The sequence below is a fragment of the Ornithorhynchus anatinus genome, chromosome 17, assembly GCF_004115215.2.
Source record: "Ornithorhynchus anatinus isolate Pmale09 chromosome 17, mOrnAna1.pri.v4, whole genome shotgun sequence".
NCBI classification, from domain to species: Eukaryota; Metazoa; Chordata; class Mammalia; order Monotremata; family Ornithorhynchidae; genus Ornithorhynchus; species Ornithorhynchus anatinus.
The window spans coordinates 34343682-34359649 of record NC_041744.1 but is presented as its reverse complement, the minus strand read 5'-3'; the positions used below and the strand labels follow the sequence as shown (position 1 = coordinate 34359649).

The following is a 15968-nucleotide window of genomic DNA, read 5'->3' as shown; positions in this document are numbered from 1 at the left end:
CAGAGTTTGTGTGCATTTACTTTGTTATGGCATTTGTTAAGTGCTCCCTGTGTGCCACTGTACTAACCTCTGGGATAGATACAAGCTAATCAGGTTGGACACAGCCCACATCCCAAATGGGGCTCACAGTCTTAATCCCCATTTTGTTTACAGATGAGATAACTGAATCACAAAGAAGTTAAATGATTTGCCCAAAGTCATACAGCAGACAAGTGGCAGATCCGGGATTAGAACCCAGGTCCTTCTGACTCTCAGAATGAGTTTTAGCAATTACGCCACGCTGCTTCCCAAGGACGTTATTCCTCTCCATCCACACAAAATTTGGTTTGCTTAATCCTAATTCACTTTGCACAACTTTTTCTTAAAATGCAGTTTCCTTGCAGAAGAAAGCCTGGAATCAGACCCAAAATACTTAAACACTCTGGAAAGCATTTTGACTTGCTAAGGTCACATAGAGTTTTGGGCAGTGAATTAGGAATTGTCTAGAGCATTGGCTAAAGGACTCCCGCCTAATAAAATAAGAAATTGCCCTAACCCTGTAATGATCCTGTCAGGGTATGTTTAAGTGGAGAGTCAGAACGAGATAAATGGTTCACAGAGAGTTTATCTCCATAGTAAATAAACATAAAGGGATAATTAAATAAAATATGGTGCGTCGGAGGCTTGCAGAAAGAAATTAAAGTCATTTTAAAACCCTTTCAATTTTTATTAGAAGTAAAATTGGATGTCATTCAACAACCATATGTACAAATGTGAAGCGCTTTTATCCTCTTCGGAAGTTAGCAGAGACTGTGACTACGCAGCGGAAACCAGCTCAGAAAAAAAAAAAATCATTCTAAATCCAAAATCTATTTTAGTATCTGACCCCTTCATCTAGAGTGTAATTTCCTTGATTAATTAATTACGGCACTGTTAAGCACTTACTACGGACCAAGCTCTGTACTAATTGCTGGGTTAGATACGAGATAATTATTGAGAGCAGGACTCGTGTCCTATTTCTCTTAATGGTATTTGTTAAGCGCTTACTCTATGCCAGGTATTGTTCTAAGCGCTGGGATAGATACGAGATATTCAAATTGGACGCAGTCCCTGTCCCGCATGGGGATCCCAGTCTTAATCCTGATTTTACAGATAAGGTAACCGAGGCACAGAAAAGTTAAGCGACTTGCCCAAGGTCACACAGCAGAAAAATGGCAGAGCTGGGATTAGTACTCAGGTCCTTCTGACTTCCAGGCCCATGTTAACCACTAGACCACGCTTCTTCTCCCAAGCACTTAGTATAGAGTTCAGCACAGACTAAACACTTAATGAATACTATTGTTTGATTGATTTTAAGTCAAAGTGCCAATGTCCAGTAAGAATGGTGACTGGTCTGCCCAATCTCTCAGGGTAAATGATTGGTTTTTTACTGTCTCATCATCCAGGAGCACCCATCTCCTACAAAGTTGAGCATTCTTGGTTTTTGAAACACTGTCACCTTGTGGCTCAGTGGAAAGAGCCCGGGCTTGGGAGTCAGAGGTCATGGGTTCTAATCCCACTCCGCCGCTAGCCAGCTGTGAGACCTTGGGCAAGTCACTTCACTTCACTGTGCCTCAGTTACCTCATCTGTAAAATGGGAATGAATACTGTGAGCCCTACCTGGGACAACCTCATTACCTTATATGTACCCCGGCGCTTACAACAGTGCTTGGCACATAGTAAGCACTTAACAAATACCAACATTATTATTATTGTAGCACTCACATACATAGTCATAATTTATTTATATTAATGTTTATCTCCCCTTCTAGACTGTAACTTCCTTGTAGGCAGAGGGTCCCAACTCTGTTGTGTTGTACTCTCCCAAGCACTTAGTACAGTGTTCTGCAATCAGTGGTATTTATTGAGTGTTTACTGTGTTGATTCCATTTATTTCTCTTGATTGCATTTATTGCTATTTTTTTGTCTGTCTGTCTCCCCCGATTAGACTGTAAGCCCGTCAAAGGGCAGGGACTGTCTCTATCTGTTACCGATTTGTACATCCCAAGCGCTTAGTACAATGCTCTGCACATAGTAAGTGCTCAATAAATACTATTGAATGAATGAAAGAGTTGGTAGACATGTTCCCTGCCCACAGTGATCTTAGAGTCTAGAAGGGAAGACAGGACAATAATTATGATAATGATAGTGATAATAATAATAATAATAATAATGATTGTGGTATTTGTTAAGCACTTACTACAGTGCCAGGCTTCTTATGAAGCGCTGAGGTAGATACAAGGAAATCAGGTTGGACACAGTCCCTATCCCACACAGAGCTCACAGTCTTAATCCCCATTTTATTCATTCATTCATTCATTCATTCATTCATTCATTCATTCATTCAACCGTATTTACTGAACATTTCAGACCACTGTATAAAGTGCTTGGGAGAGTACAATATAGCAATAAACAGATACATTCCCTGTCCACAATGAGCTTACAGTCTAGAGGCAACTGAGTCACAGAGAAATGAAGTGACTTTTCCAAGGTCACACAGCAGACAAGTGGCAGAGTCTGGATTAGAACCTGATAATTTGAATAAATAATTCACAAAATATGGACATCAATGCTTGGGGTGGGGTCGGGGGTGGGGATGAGAGTGGGGTGAATATTGAGTGCTTCTCACCAACTACCACCAAATTCCCAGAGTCAAGTATTCCCACATCCATTATTGCCCCTCCACACCTGGGTTGCTTATCAGACTGCTATGCACAATCTGCTCTCACTATTCAGCCTTTTTACAGATAGATGTTATCCTTGCAGGCCTATAATATTAATTGATTAACAAAAATCCAGACTTTGGTGGTTTAATCATTTGCAAATAATTTCACTTATTAACTCCCTCTGCATGTAGACCAGTTGGACACAGTCAACAGTTATGATTATGCTTTGGTTTTAGACTGGGGTTTCATACGAATATTCAAGGATGGGACTTGCAATATTTGATATTCTTTTACACTTTGAGAGTTGATACACTTATAATTCACTAATAATAAGAGGGTAACCATTGTTAATTATTTTGTGTCGCCCCTTTAATCTTGGGATACAAGGGGGGCTCGTCCTTTGAAAGTATCAGATGTGTTTCTGCTTCCATCTCCTATCTAGAGACAATACTAATTCATGGAGAGAAGAGGCAGGATGCCCTAGTTCTTTCAGTAATATCTGAAATGTCAGGGGCTTTGGACTCTATTCCTGGCTACTCCCCAAACATTCTAATTGGCATTGGCCGGTCAATGATTTCCCCAGGTCCAGGATAATAATGGTAGCACTGTCGTTTGTTAAGCACTTATTACGCGTCAAGCAATAGAGTAGATACAAGATAATCAGGCCAGACATGATACTTGTTTCAAATTGAGGTCACAGCCTAAGGAGCCGGGAGAACTAATATTTCATCCCCATTTTACAACTGAAGAAACTGAGGAAAAGAGACGTGTCCAAAGTGAGCCAGCAGGCAAGTAGCATAGCTGGGATTAGAACTCAGGTTCTTTGAGAAGCAGAATGGCCTGGTAGAAAGGTTGCAGGAAAGGGAGCAGATCTGAGTTCTGATCGCGGCTCTGCCAATTGGTTGCTGTTTGATCTCGGGCAAGTCGCTTCATTTCTCTGTGCCTCAGTTACCACATCTGTTAAATGGAGATACAATACCTGTTCTCCCTCCTACTTAAACTTTAAGCCCTAATGTGGCCCTTGATTATTTTAGTTTCTCTCCCAGCACTTAGAAGAGTGCTTGGCACATGGCATACACTTAACAAATACCACAATTTTCATTATTATTATTATGAGGCCTGCCCGGGTCCGAGACAATCCCCGGAGTCAGCCGCAAAATAGTGTCAAGGGTGTATCCGCTCTGGTTTTCAGAGAAGCAGCGTGGCTCAGTGGAAAGAGCCCGGGTTTGGGAGTCGGAGGTCATGGGTTCGAATCCCAGCTCTGCCGCTTGTCAGCTGTGTGCCTTTGGGAAGATCACTTAACTTCTCTGAGCCTCAGTGACCTCATCTGTAAAATGAGGATTAAGACTGTGAGCCCCACGTGGGACAACCTGATCACCTTGCATCCCTCCCACCCCAGCGCTTAGAACAGTGCTTTGCACACAGTAGGCACTTAACAAGTACCATTAGTATTATTTATTCGGGGAGAGTTGGAATTAGCTGGAATCAAACTGATCTGAGCTCACTGAGCTTTTTCCGATTCACGGGGGCGACATCGTCACTATTAATAACCATAATAGCTGCAGTCGGAAAGATGGGCAATAAGGCACAATGATTCAGCATAATGACTCATTCCTGAGTTGCAGATTACTCTGAATGTTGTTCATTTCTGACAGATTCAAAGATCAAACTCTTTTCCATAAACAACGAGTGCGTGGAATTAAACAGGCTACTAGAGATAGCACTTTTTTTTTCCCCCAGTCTTATCAAGTCCTCTATCTCCATTCATCTGAGAAAGAGCAGGGGCAAACAGCCTTCGTTTCAGAGCACATCATAGACATAATTTCAGGATCTGTCCATTAAGCCAACGTAAAGTGTGAGATAAGTCACTCTCGTTCATGATGACAAGCAGGTGTTCTCGCTAGCCAGCATCCGATTATGACGCGGATAGTTTAAATCCACCATTGAGATACGGCTACAAGTCGTAATCAGACCCGGAGATGAGGGTGGTTTTTCGCAGCCTGCGTCTTCGAAGTGTTAGCCGTGCATTAAGTCATCGCTGACAGGTGGCGGAGTCTAAAGACGAAGCCTGCTTCCGTAACCCATTGTGAGGTTTTGTGGTCGCATTCTATTCGCACTCCATCTTGATGCCACTTAACCGCACTGAACACAACAAGCCGAAAGCACCCTAGTGCTTCATAAGGTAGGTCAGAGGACCTATGCGCGTCCATTAATCCCTGATTCAAAGAGGCGCATTCTCACAGGATAACTAATTAAAGAAAACAAGACACACTGGGGAAATTGCCCACCACCAAGATGGACTCATAAACCAATCTTTATTACTCCGTCTTCAACCGTACAAGCTCCTCTCAGGATGTGAACGCCTTAAGGGGAAAGAGCTTTATCTAGCATAAGCTTGAGATCTGCATCTGATTCCTAATACTGATATATCATGCATCCGTCAAACAATGAGGGCTTACTACATGCAGAGCATTGTGCTAAGCAGTTGGGAGAATAAAATAGAGTAGATGGAGTACATTTTTTATTACATTTAAGCGCTTACTGCATGCCAGGCACTATATCTCTGAGGTAGATACAAGCTAATGAGGTAAGACACAGTCCATGTCCCACATGGAATGCACAGTCTTCATCCCCATTTTACCGATGAGGTAACTGAGGTTCAGAGGAGTTAAGTGACTTGCTCAAGGTCACACAGCAGACAAGTGGTGGAGCCACGATTAGAACCCAGCTCCTTCTGACTCGTGCTCTATTCACTAGGCTATGCTGCATCTCGAAGATGGCTTAGAGACTCGGATGTTCAGAAAAGCTCAAGACAAAAGGAATTGAGAAATATAACGCATAGTGTTCCTTTTTGGCTCACTGCCTGGTTTCTGTTAGTCCCAGCCTGATTTTCTTTGGGCCTTGACTGGGCTGGTGAGTTCCTGATTTTAATGGTCCAGGGCAAATGATGTTTTCCCAAGGGCACACACAAAATAAAACAGGCACTCGTTCCCTTTTCTCTAGTCTCACCTCAACTGGATTCTGTCCACTCCAACTGTTCCATCTTTGTCATGCCATCCCCTAAATCAATCAAGTTTCAAGAGTCCTCTTCTGCCCCTAGAAAGAGAGAGGCAATTTCCTTTTCAATCTTATTTATCGAGGGCTTGCTGCATGCGGAACACTGCACTGAGGGCTTTGGAGAGTACATTATAATGGAGTGGATAGACACTTTCTCTGCCCACAGTGAGCTTCTTTTGGGACCCAAATTGCTCTAGCTGTGATACTTTTTCACTGGGGCAGTGACAGACCTGCAGGGGACAGAGGGGAAGAGCTTTTCGGATTTTTTTCTTCTGAGGACCCAATTTGAAACCGGAAGCATTTTAAACACCGGATTGGAAATTTCTTTGGGGTAGAAAATTGCCAAATGCACGACAAAGTAGCAATGAGGAGAAAGGTGGAGGCCTCAGTAGCACCAACTGGCCAATGATGCACAGATGTGCAGTGAAATTTTCTGCCCTCTGCACAGACATTTCAGGGACAGGTACCCTGAATGTTAAATTAAACATTTAAAGCCGCCCACAGTGCTGCGGGGATGGAGGATGTAGAGATCCATCTGTTCCATGTGGCCATTTATTTTTTCCCTTTGGTTTGTTCAAGGTCCATTGATCAAGATAAACTCTCCCAGTCCATACGTTTTGGGGGATGAATGGAAGATTTTTCACAGAGCTTGATTGAGGAGGGAAGACTTTAATCATGTCACCCAAAACCAAGGAGTCAGCACCGGTTTCTCAGTCTGGTCTGGATCTGGTAGAATCAACAGTTTCCCTAAATGCACCCTGAAGCACATCAATAAATTGCTCAAAATGAAGCAAATATTTGCCACCAAGAGTGAACCATCCCTTTTCTGACATACTGGGGCTGTGGAGAAGAGCTGTGTCAAGGGAAGGAAAGTCTGACTGATGATATTTTTCTCAGTCGGCCGATTTATCTCAGAAGGAGGAAAGCCGGCTGTCAGGAAACCTGCTCTATATTGCATGCAATCTACTGCTGGTCAGTGGATAATAAAGTTATCCACATCTGAGATCTAATCACGAGAGAGGTTCCTGGTTTAGCCAATCGCAAGTCTGAGGCACAGAAAATGTTCATTTATTCATTCAAGGGCATTTATTGAGCACTGACTGTATAGAAAGCACAGTACTAAGCACTTGGGAGAGGACAATATAACAATAGGCAGTCACATTTCCTGTCAACATGTTATTGGCCCTTCTTCTGACTGGGAGAGAGTACTGTTGTGCTAACTGGCTCAGCGCTTAGAACAGTGCTTGGCATATAGTGAGTGCTTAACAAATGCCATCATCATTATTATTATTATTATAAAAACCATTCTCTCTGGAATCATGCTTGTGTCGACCTTTTACATGTGGGTGGGGAAAAGGATAAAAGGGTAATGAGTCGTGGCATTCCATTTCCAGTTGCCCATCATCAATGGACTATCTTGCCCACCGGAACATTGCCATCTTTCCTCCCTGAAGTTATATCTTGGGAAACTCAAGGCCCACATTGAAGTTCCCAAGGCATAACGTCAGGGAGGAAAGGTCCTCACTGGGCACTGGATTTTGCTTAGTACTTCGCATTCATTCTGCCTAGTGTGCCCAGACCAAAAGGACACCAGGACTATGGCATGATATCTGAGGACCCCTTTTCATTTTCCCTGACTGGCACTGCCACGATCAAGACCCACCCAACTGAATGAACCCTGCTCTCTAGACTGTAAGCTCATTGTGGGCAGGAAATGTGCCTGTTTATTGTTATATTGTTTCCCCCAAGAGCTTAGTGCAGCACTTAGTACTCGATGAAAACGACTGACTGGCTGACCAACTTTCAGAATACTGGGAAGATTGTAAATGTTGGGGAAGGTGCATACCAATTATGTGATAGTGTATTCTCCCAGGAACAGTGCTCTGCACACAGTAAGTGATCAATAAATACCACTGATTGATTGATTGATTGGAGTGGTGAGAAGCTTCAGAATCCTTTCCTCCCAGCAGTTTTGTGCTGGTGCTTTCTTGTTGTTGTGATTGTTTGTTAATGTTGACATTTGTTAAATTTTTCTATATGCCAAGTGCTGTTTGAAAACTACTTAGACTGTGAGCCCCATGACAGACAGGGATTGTATCCAACCTAATTAATTTGTAGTTTCCCGAGTGCTTGGAACAGCCTTTGATATATAGTAAGAGCTTAAAAATACCATAAAAAAAGCTCAGAAGAAAAAAAAAATCCAAAACACTGGGTCAGAAACAAAATGATCAGGTTGGCCAGTTCCTAAAGGAGTTTTCAGACTAATTGAGGGTGTTGGGGGAAGAGGTATTTTATCCCCATTTAGCAGATGAGAAATTTGAAGAACAGATAAATTATGACTTTCCTGAAGTCACACAGTGCACAAGTGGCAGATCCAGGATTAAACCTCAGGTCTCCTGACTCTCAGGCCAATGTTCTTTCCACTATGCCATTCTGTTATAGTTATTTTTATATGCTTATTATTTCAACTGAATTAACCCAGCTATTTCTTTCCCATTCATATTCATCTTCGCAAAGGCTTTGGGACTATAGTCTGCATGGGAAAGCCTCCCTTCCTCCAGAGATAAATTCGATGTTTCACACAGAGTAAAGCGCTTGACACAGGTTATGGAGATACTAAATAGTGGCTCTTTTCTGATTGCCAGTACAAATCTACACGCCTGAGTGTCATTCGTAATGGTTGATACATAGTTCATAAGCCTCTTTTCCCAGAAGGCACAGCTTTACTCAAATCTAAGCAAGAAAAGAAAAATCTGCCAGTGCTTTAACTGGCAGAACAGTAGACTTTCTTCCGTAAGGCAGAAATAGCAGGACAGAATGAAAAGCAGGGTAGCCTAGTGGAAAGACAACAGGGTGGAAGTCAGAGGCCCTAACGCTTGCCTGTCAAGGCCTCTTCTGTGGGCCTCAGTTTCTTCATCTGTAAAATGGGGATTCAGTACCTGTTCTCCCACCTACTTTCATTCATTTCATTTCATTCAAGTCCTTTCATTCATTCACTCACTCATTCACTCACTCACATTTATTGAGTGCTCACTGTGTGCTCAATACCGTATTAAGTGCTTGGTGGAGTTCACTATAACAATAAATAAGCACATTCCTGCCCTCAACGAGCTTTTAGTCAGCAGGTAGGCCAGGTGTGTGACCTGATTTTCTTGCATCGACCCCAGCATTTAGAACAGTGTTTGACACATAGTAATGACTTCACAAATACCGCAGTCACCAACGATGTCTGACCAAGGACTAGCCAACTTCTATAGCTTTTTACTCCCTTAATTTTTTGCATCAGTAATTCACTCAGAAACCTTCAGGTTGTGGCCTCATAGAAATAAAAAATTGACTACGATAATTATTCTCACTACTATCACTACTATTAATCTAGTGAGTAATTTTTAGTACCGCTGGTAATTTGCTGAATGCAATTAATTAGCAGGCCAAGTAAAGGAACACCTACTTGTTCTAAATGCAAGGGATCTCTGTAACTCTCTTGACTGAAGGTTGGGGCATGGAGGTTTTGAATAAAACAAAAAGGAAAGAACACTAGTCCATAAATGACTACGGAGGCTCAAAAAACTCTCTCTTCAAAGCAATTTTAGATGAAGTATTGAAATACAGGCTAGGAGGTGAACTCAATTCAACCCCTATTCAGGAAAAGCTTTTACCTGGGGTTGATTTGATTTAATGTTAAGCAAAGAACTTGAAAAATTTCTGAGCATTGAGGAGGTGGACAAACAGGCAAACAAAATTCCAACACCTCACAAGGGTGGAATGTGTTTGGGCCAAAACTCCAGCAAAGTGAGGGAAAAATAATCACACTGGGAATCTTGATTTTATCTAAAGTCAAAGGGTCGGATGTCAGGAAATTGGACAAATAAATAGAAAGTTCTTGGAGTTAAGAAGGGGGGGGGGGAACCCAGAGATTTTCAATAAAAATGATAATGAGCAAGGCTCATATAAGACTAAGAATAATAAATAAAAACTCATCTGACACGCAATATAGCTCTGAATTTATTGTGCAGGAGAAGAAGAGATGGCATTTGGAACAAAGGGAGTTCAAAGTGAGAAGTCGAACCACTTGGGACCGGTTACCTTTTGTCTAAGTAATCTATCCTTTCAGGAGAGGGCTTGATTCAGCTCTCTAGAATGGTCTGAGGAACAAATCCAATGAAGCCAGAAGAGTTGAATAGATTGTCAAAGAGCTAGCACAAGATAACAACCAGTCCAATGGAGTGTATGGAAGAAAGGGTTATATCTGCTCTTGTAGGGATATGTGGCAGATCTAACTAAGTGAGCTGGAAGAATGATCTGTTCCTATCAACTACTTGTGTCTTTTTGTGTGGGGAATGCATACTTATTTTTGTCCCATTAAAGAAGGCGATCCTTAGTGGTGAAGCTTTCAAGAATAATTGTTTTGTTTCAACTCACCCACTGCAATGGCATCGCAGGGCGTTGACTTTAGACAAAACGACTGGGAAATGCTTATCTGTGAAACTGTTCACACTGCTTCTGCTAAGAGCCTGCCGGCATTCTCTTAACAACCCATTATTTTCTGAGAGATTATTATTCATCTGAAAAACTCTAGTGCCTGGGAAAATTTGGAAAAAAGAAGAATTCGACTTGACAGGAAGGTATTGAGGGGCAAATGGGATAGCCTGGTGGTAGAAGATATTGAGCATCTCAATTTCTCAAAAAGAAAGGCAGTGGTGGTGACTGATTTCTCAAGCCTCAATTTTGAGTGGTTTATTTAAATGGAGATTTGATAGCATGTTGTACATATAGTGGATTGACATTTGGGGATATTCAGAGGATCTATTGGAGTAGCAAAAGAGAAAAACCAACGTAAATAATGGGATTATCTTGTTTATAGAACAATCACTTCATTTATGTTTAGTGTTTTTTGTTTTTTGGTGTTTTTTTCTAACTCATCCACAAAGATTCCATAAGGGGTTCTCCATGGTAGAGAAGTTATCTGCATCTTCCAGGCTATTGAGCTATTATGGGCAAACAATATTTCCTCAGGGCATAGATACTTTCTCCCAGGCATCCAATTAAATGGAAAGACCCATCCTGTGTTAGAGCAAGCTGAGATACTATCTCATTTTTCACACTCCCACCTTAAAGCCCTTATCTTCAAGGTATTGTATGCAAACCTATGTCTATTTATCCATCTGTGCTTGAATAAGAGGGGAGAAGAAGTAGAAATATTTTTTTAATGCTGGAAAGCAGTCTTTTTTTTTCCCTTATTGTGGCCAAGGGCACTCCTGGCCAGATTGTTTTTAATGGTATTTGTTAAGCACTTGTCTCATGCTGTTGAGTCAGACCCATAGAGACTCCAGGGACACAGCTCTCCCAGAACACCCCACCTCCATCTGCAGTTGTTCCGACAGTGGATCCTTAGAGTTTTCTCGGTAGAAATCCGGAAATGGTTTACCACCTCCTCCGCACAATCAACTTGAGTCTCCACCTTCGACTCTCTCCCGTGCCGCCGCAGCTGCCCAGCACAGGTGAGTTTTGACTCTTGGCAGGTTACCTTCCACTTCCTAGCCACTGCCCAGTCTAAGAATGGAATGGGTAGGCCTCTTCTTGACTGTCCTTCCTGTAGCTGAGACTGGTGGAGTACTGAAAACTCCCCGGGTGCAATCCTGAGAGGGGTGTTAAGCACTTACTATGTGTCAAACAGTTCTAAGAGCTGAGGTCGATATAGGTGAATTCGATTGGATGCAGTCCCTGCTCACAGTCTAAGTAGGAGGGATAACAGGAGGGCTGAGGCACAGAGAAGTTAGGTGACTCACCCAAGGTCACACAGCAGGCATTTTGCAGAATCATTTTTTTATGGTATTTATTAAGCACTTACTATGTTGCCATGCGCTATCCTAAGTGCTGGGGTAGATATGATATAAGCAGGTTGTACACAGTCCATTTCTTAATCCTCATTCTAGTGATGAAGAAACTGAGGCATGGAGAAGCTAAGTGACCCGCCCAACGTCCCAAAGCACATAAGTGGTAGAATTAGAACATGGGTCCTTTCGACTCTCAGGCCCGTGGTCCATCCTCTAGCCTATGCCGCTTCTTTAAGCAGATTTCTGGGTGATTTTGACTTAACATCTGTAGGCCTCAGATTTCCCAGAGGTAAAATATGAATGATAATGGTTGCCCATCCCAACTCCCGGGGACACATGGCCTAGGGGAAAGAGCACGGTCCCGAGAGTCAGAGGACATGAGTTCTAATCCCGGCATCACCATAAGTCTGCTGCGTGCCCTTAGGCAGGTCACTTGATATCTCTGGGCCTCCTTTCCTCAACTGCAAATTGGGGATTAAATCCTACTACCTCCTACTTAGATTGTGAGCCCCATGTGGGAAAGGGACTGTATCTAAACTCTGTGCCTCAGTTATCTCATCTGTAAAATGGGGATTAAGAGTTTGAGCCCCATGTAGGACACGGACTGTGTCCAACCTGATTATTTTGTATCTACTCCAGTACTTAGAGCAGTGCTCGACAAATAGTAAGCACATAACGAATATAATAACAATAATAGTAATAAGAATGGTGATAATAATAAAGTGATATTCATTTTCCAGATTATTTTTGAGGTTAGAGAAAGGTGCCTCTCCGTTTGAAGTAATTTTAATCCCGATTTAGTGACTAATTTTAATCCCATTTAGTGACCCCAAATCCAGAAGAAATTATGAAACCAGAAATTTGATTCATTTATTCAGAGGCAGCCTTCTTTCCCTGATTTCTTCAAAGTTGAACTGGTGATAAAAATACAACTTTATGTGAAGTTTAAGAGTTTAAAAGTTTAACGTTTTTAAGAAATTACATCCAAATTTTCCAATCACTTTTTTTAGACCAAATGTGTAGAAGGGGTAATATATTGTTCAAGGATTAAGAAATTGCTGCTTTGAAAGTTAGTTCACTTAAATCAATTTGCCATTTCCAAATTGTATGAAGGCCTTGAGCAATGGAAATCAAAATAAAAATATATTTGATTTTTATTCAGTGTGCACCATTGACATATAATAGAATTTAACCCTAACAAAGGTTTCTTTCAGGTAAAATGTGCTTCAGGCTTTGGGAACAGCTGAGAGAAATAATTTCCTAGCCCCCAAAGAAAATATTTTCAACGATTTCAAGCCTCCGAGATTTCTTTCTATAGTTTATTTCATTTTGTGGTGGGAAATATGGGAATGAAATGAAGTTAGTGTTTCATATGCTATTTATCAATCAATACGACACACTGTTTTGCAGAGTTTTATAACTCGAAATAAATTCATTAAGCCCTTGTCATGGGCTAAAAAGAGTCAAGAGCATTTCTAAAGGTTCCTAATGAACCCGTTAGAATAAAAATAAACCCCTCATGAAAGAGAGCCCTGAAACTCTGACAGGTAAATTAGATTCCACATGAGGAAGTTTACTGTGCATGAGACATTCTGTCTTCTGGCCCTCTGTGAGTTTACCGATAACCAGCAGAATCTGGTCTTTATTGAATTCATGCCTATAGAACATGGGTAAATGGAGAGAGGCTTGTCTAATGGTCTTCGGTGGTGTAGCACATTCTGTGTTTCTCCGGGTTGGAATGTTTGATGACGATCATCTGAGATGGACCCTTAGAGTAACTGACCAAATGCTATATGTGACCAACAGTCTCTTTTTGCCCTAAAATCAACATAGTAAGTAACTCTCCAAGTAGCATCGAAAAACTCAAAAGAGTTATTTCACTCTACTGGTCAATGGTTTGATTGTTTTGCAAAGGATGATCATCGCTTTCGGGTTCGGAGGTGGCTGTCCAAAAAAACAAGTCCCGCCCTTCTATCGGGGTGTCCCGAAGCCAGGGCTAATTGTTTGGGAAAGTACAAAGCGATAGAGTTGAGTTCGTAGACACATTCCCTGCCCATAAGGAGTTTAGAATCTAGTAAATTCCCATATTTTAACCTCCATCAGACCTGGTTTAGGGAATTATTATTTTGGTTACATTCTGCCAAACCATATATGAGTGTTAATGTGCTTGTTATGATCTCCTCCAGCTCATTTTCTGACATATGAATAGAATAGAATAATAATAATGATTTTAGCATTTGGTAAGCACTTACTCTACGTCAAGGACGGTTCTAAGCACTGGGATAGATACAAGATAAGTAAGGTAATCACATGATCTAAGAATTAGAAAAAAAATAGCAGATTAGGAGATTGTCGGGATATAGTTCAATCAATTCATTCATTCATTCATTCAATAGTATTTATTGAGCACTTATTATGCGCAGAGCACTGTACTAAGCGCTTGGAATGTACAATTCGGCAACAGTTAGAGGCAATCCCTGCCCAGTGCCGGGCTCACTAGTTGGTACAACCAGACTCAGAGTAAGAAAAAATGGTTTGTGCTCTTGTATGTGGTATCAGGCAGGATTTGATGTTACTACTTTTCTCCGCCTCTGTCTCTGCTCTGCTGAACTCTTCCACACATTACTTTATGCTTTATTACATTTGTGCCATTTTGCAGCACTTAGTACAATAAAACGACGGGTGGCAAGAGGATAAAATATTTTGCTAGTGGTGGACATAACAATTATATCCAGATTTGTTTTGAAAAATGTCAGGCGCCGTGTTTACTTTTAAGCATCTGTTCTCAATGAATCGATGGCTTTAATATTACTACCGTTGCTCCAAACTATGTTCTTCAAAAACACAATCCAGACGTTATTGCAGAAATGGCTGTATTTGAATTCAGCTGAGACCATCAGCAGTGATCAGGCCTATTTAATGATCATGCTGACTCAGGCAGGTGAGTGGCTTTCAGTAGAGGACATAAAATGTCCTGATTCTGGATGCATCACTAATTTCCTCGTGGGATAGTGTCAAATCAATGAGGGCTGCAGAATTTCATCAATAGTGAGTAAACAAAGACTTGACAATCTATGTGGTGTTTATGCAGGGGGAAAATGGGTCTTTCTTTCTCTGCCCTTCCTCCTTGGCTGAATCCAGAGTTTTCATCAGAGCAAGGAAGACTTTGTATGGCTCTTTGACATTTTACTTCATTCTTCAGATGGTCTGGTAGAACCAGACTTGGCTCTGCACTTACTTGCTGAATGACCTTGGACAAGTCACTTAACTTTTTGTGCCTAGATTTCCTTTTCTGTAAAATGGCTAGTCAATACCAGTTCTCTCTCCTACTTTTGACTACAGCTCCATGTGAGACTGGGACTGTGTCCGATCTGATTATCTTGAATCTACCACAGTGCTTGGCACATAGCACTTAACAAATATTATTATTATTATTATTATTATTTTTGTTATTTGACAGGAAGAATGAAAGCTCAACTGCCTGGATAGAGCTAAATCCTCATCTAAACCTGAAGACAATTACCCACAGGCAATGAACATCCAAAATGACTAAACTCTCTTGGCTCAGATGTGTGTCCTTGGTCTCTGAATTCTATTTGTTGGGAGGTGTGTATGCCCCAATTGAATTGTCCCAAGGTTGAACTGAAATAGAAAAACAGCACTAGAATGTGTTCAATAACTTCATTGTCCTAAGAATATGCCTGGGTAAAGAATTCATGTTTTCAAAACAAATGCCTACAAATGTATTATGGAAAATTGATGCTTGTGAATAAAAAATTGAAAATAAGTTCAAAAAAATTTTTCTCTTTGTACCATTCCAGGAGATATGTAATCAACATATTTGTATTGATTTGCTTTTCAAAAACACCAATGGGAATTTAAAAAAAAAACCCTAAAAACATCATCTACATAGAGAAACTCAACTCCAGTGACATTAGGAAAATTAAATCAGTCAGCCACTTGATTCTGTCTCTGCTTTCAAGGTGCTTATCTTCTAATTCATATTCCATTTTAGAAGATCCCTATTACAGTCCTGCAAATAGATTTCAAGCATCATTTGATGTGTACAATCTGTCACTTAGCCAGGACATCCTGCCCACTCCATCTGTTTTTCACCCTAAACATCTCCATCTCCTTCAGTATCCCACATTGCAAGTCTGAAGTCACACAATCTTTCATCCATTTCTCCTCACAGGTTTTTATGGAAGGCAAAGAAAAAACTTCAAAAGAGATTAGCTGTCCAATAATTATTAATCCCCATCTTGGGGCTTTGGAAAACAATCAATCAGTTGTATTTATTGAGTGCTTACTGTGTTCAGAGCTATGTATTAAGTACTTGGGAAGGTACAACAATATAACAGACACATATAATGCAATTCATATTAAAGTG

The 15968-nt window shown here is 41.1% G+C and overlaps 1 long non-coding RNA gene across 1 annotated transcript; it reads left to right on the top strand.

Annotated features, from left to right (window-relative positions):
- The first annotated feature begins 4519 nt into the window (after positions 1–4519).
- LOC103165559 lies at positions 4520–6549 on the top strand. Its single transcript, XR_484590.3, has 2 exons — positions 4520–4866; positions 6321–6549. It is a non-coding gene; the product is annotated as an uncharacterized LOC103165559 (long non-coding RNA).
- The last annotated feature ends 9419 nt before the right edge of the window (positions 6550–15968 follow it).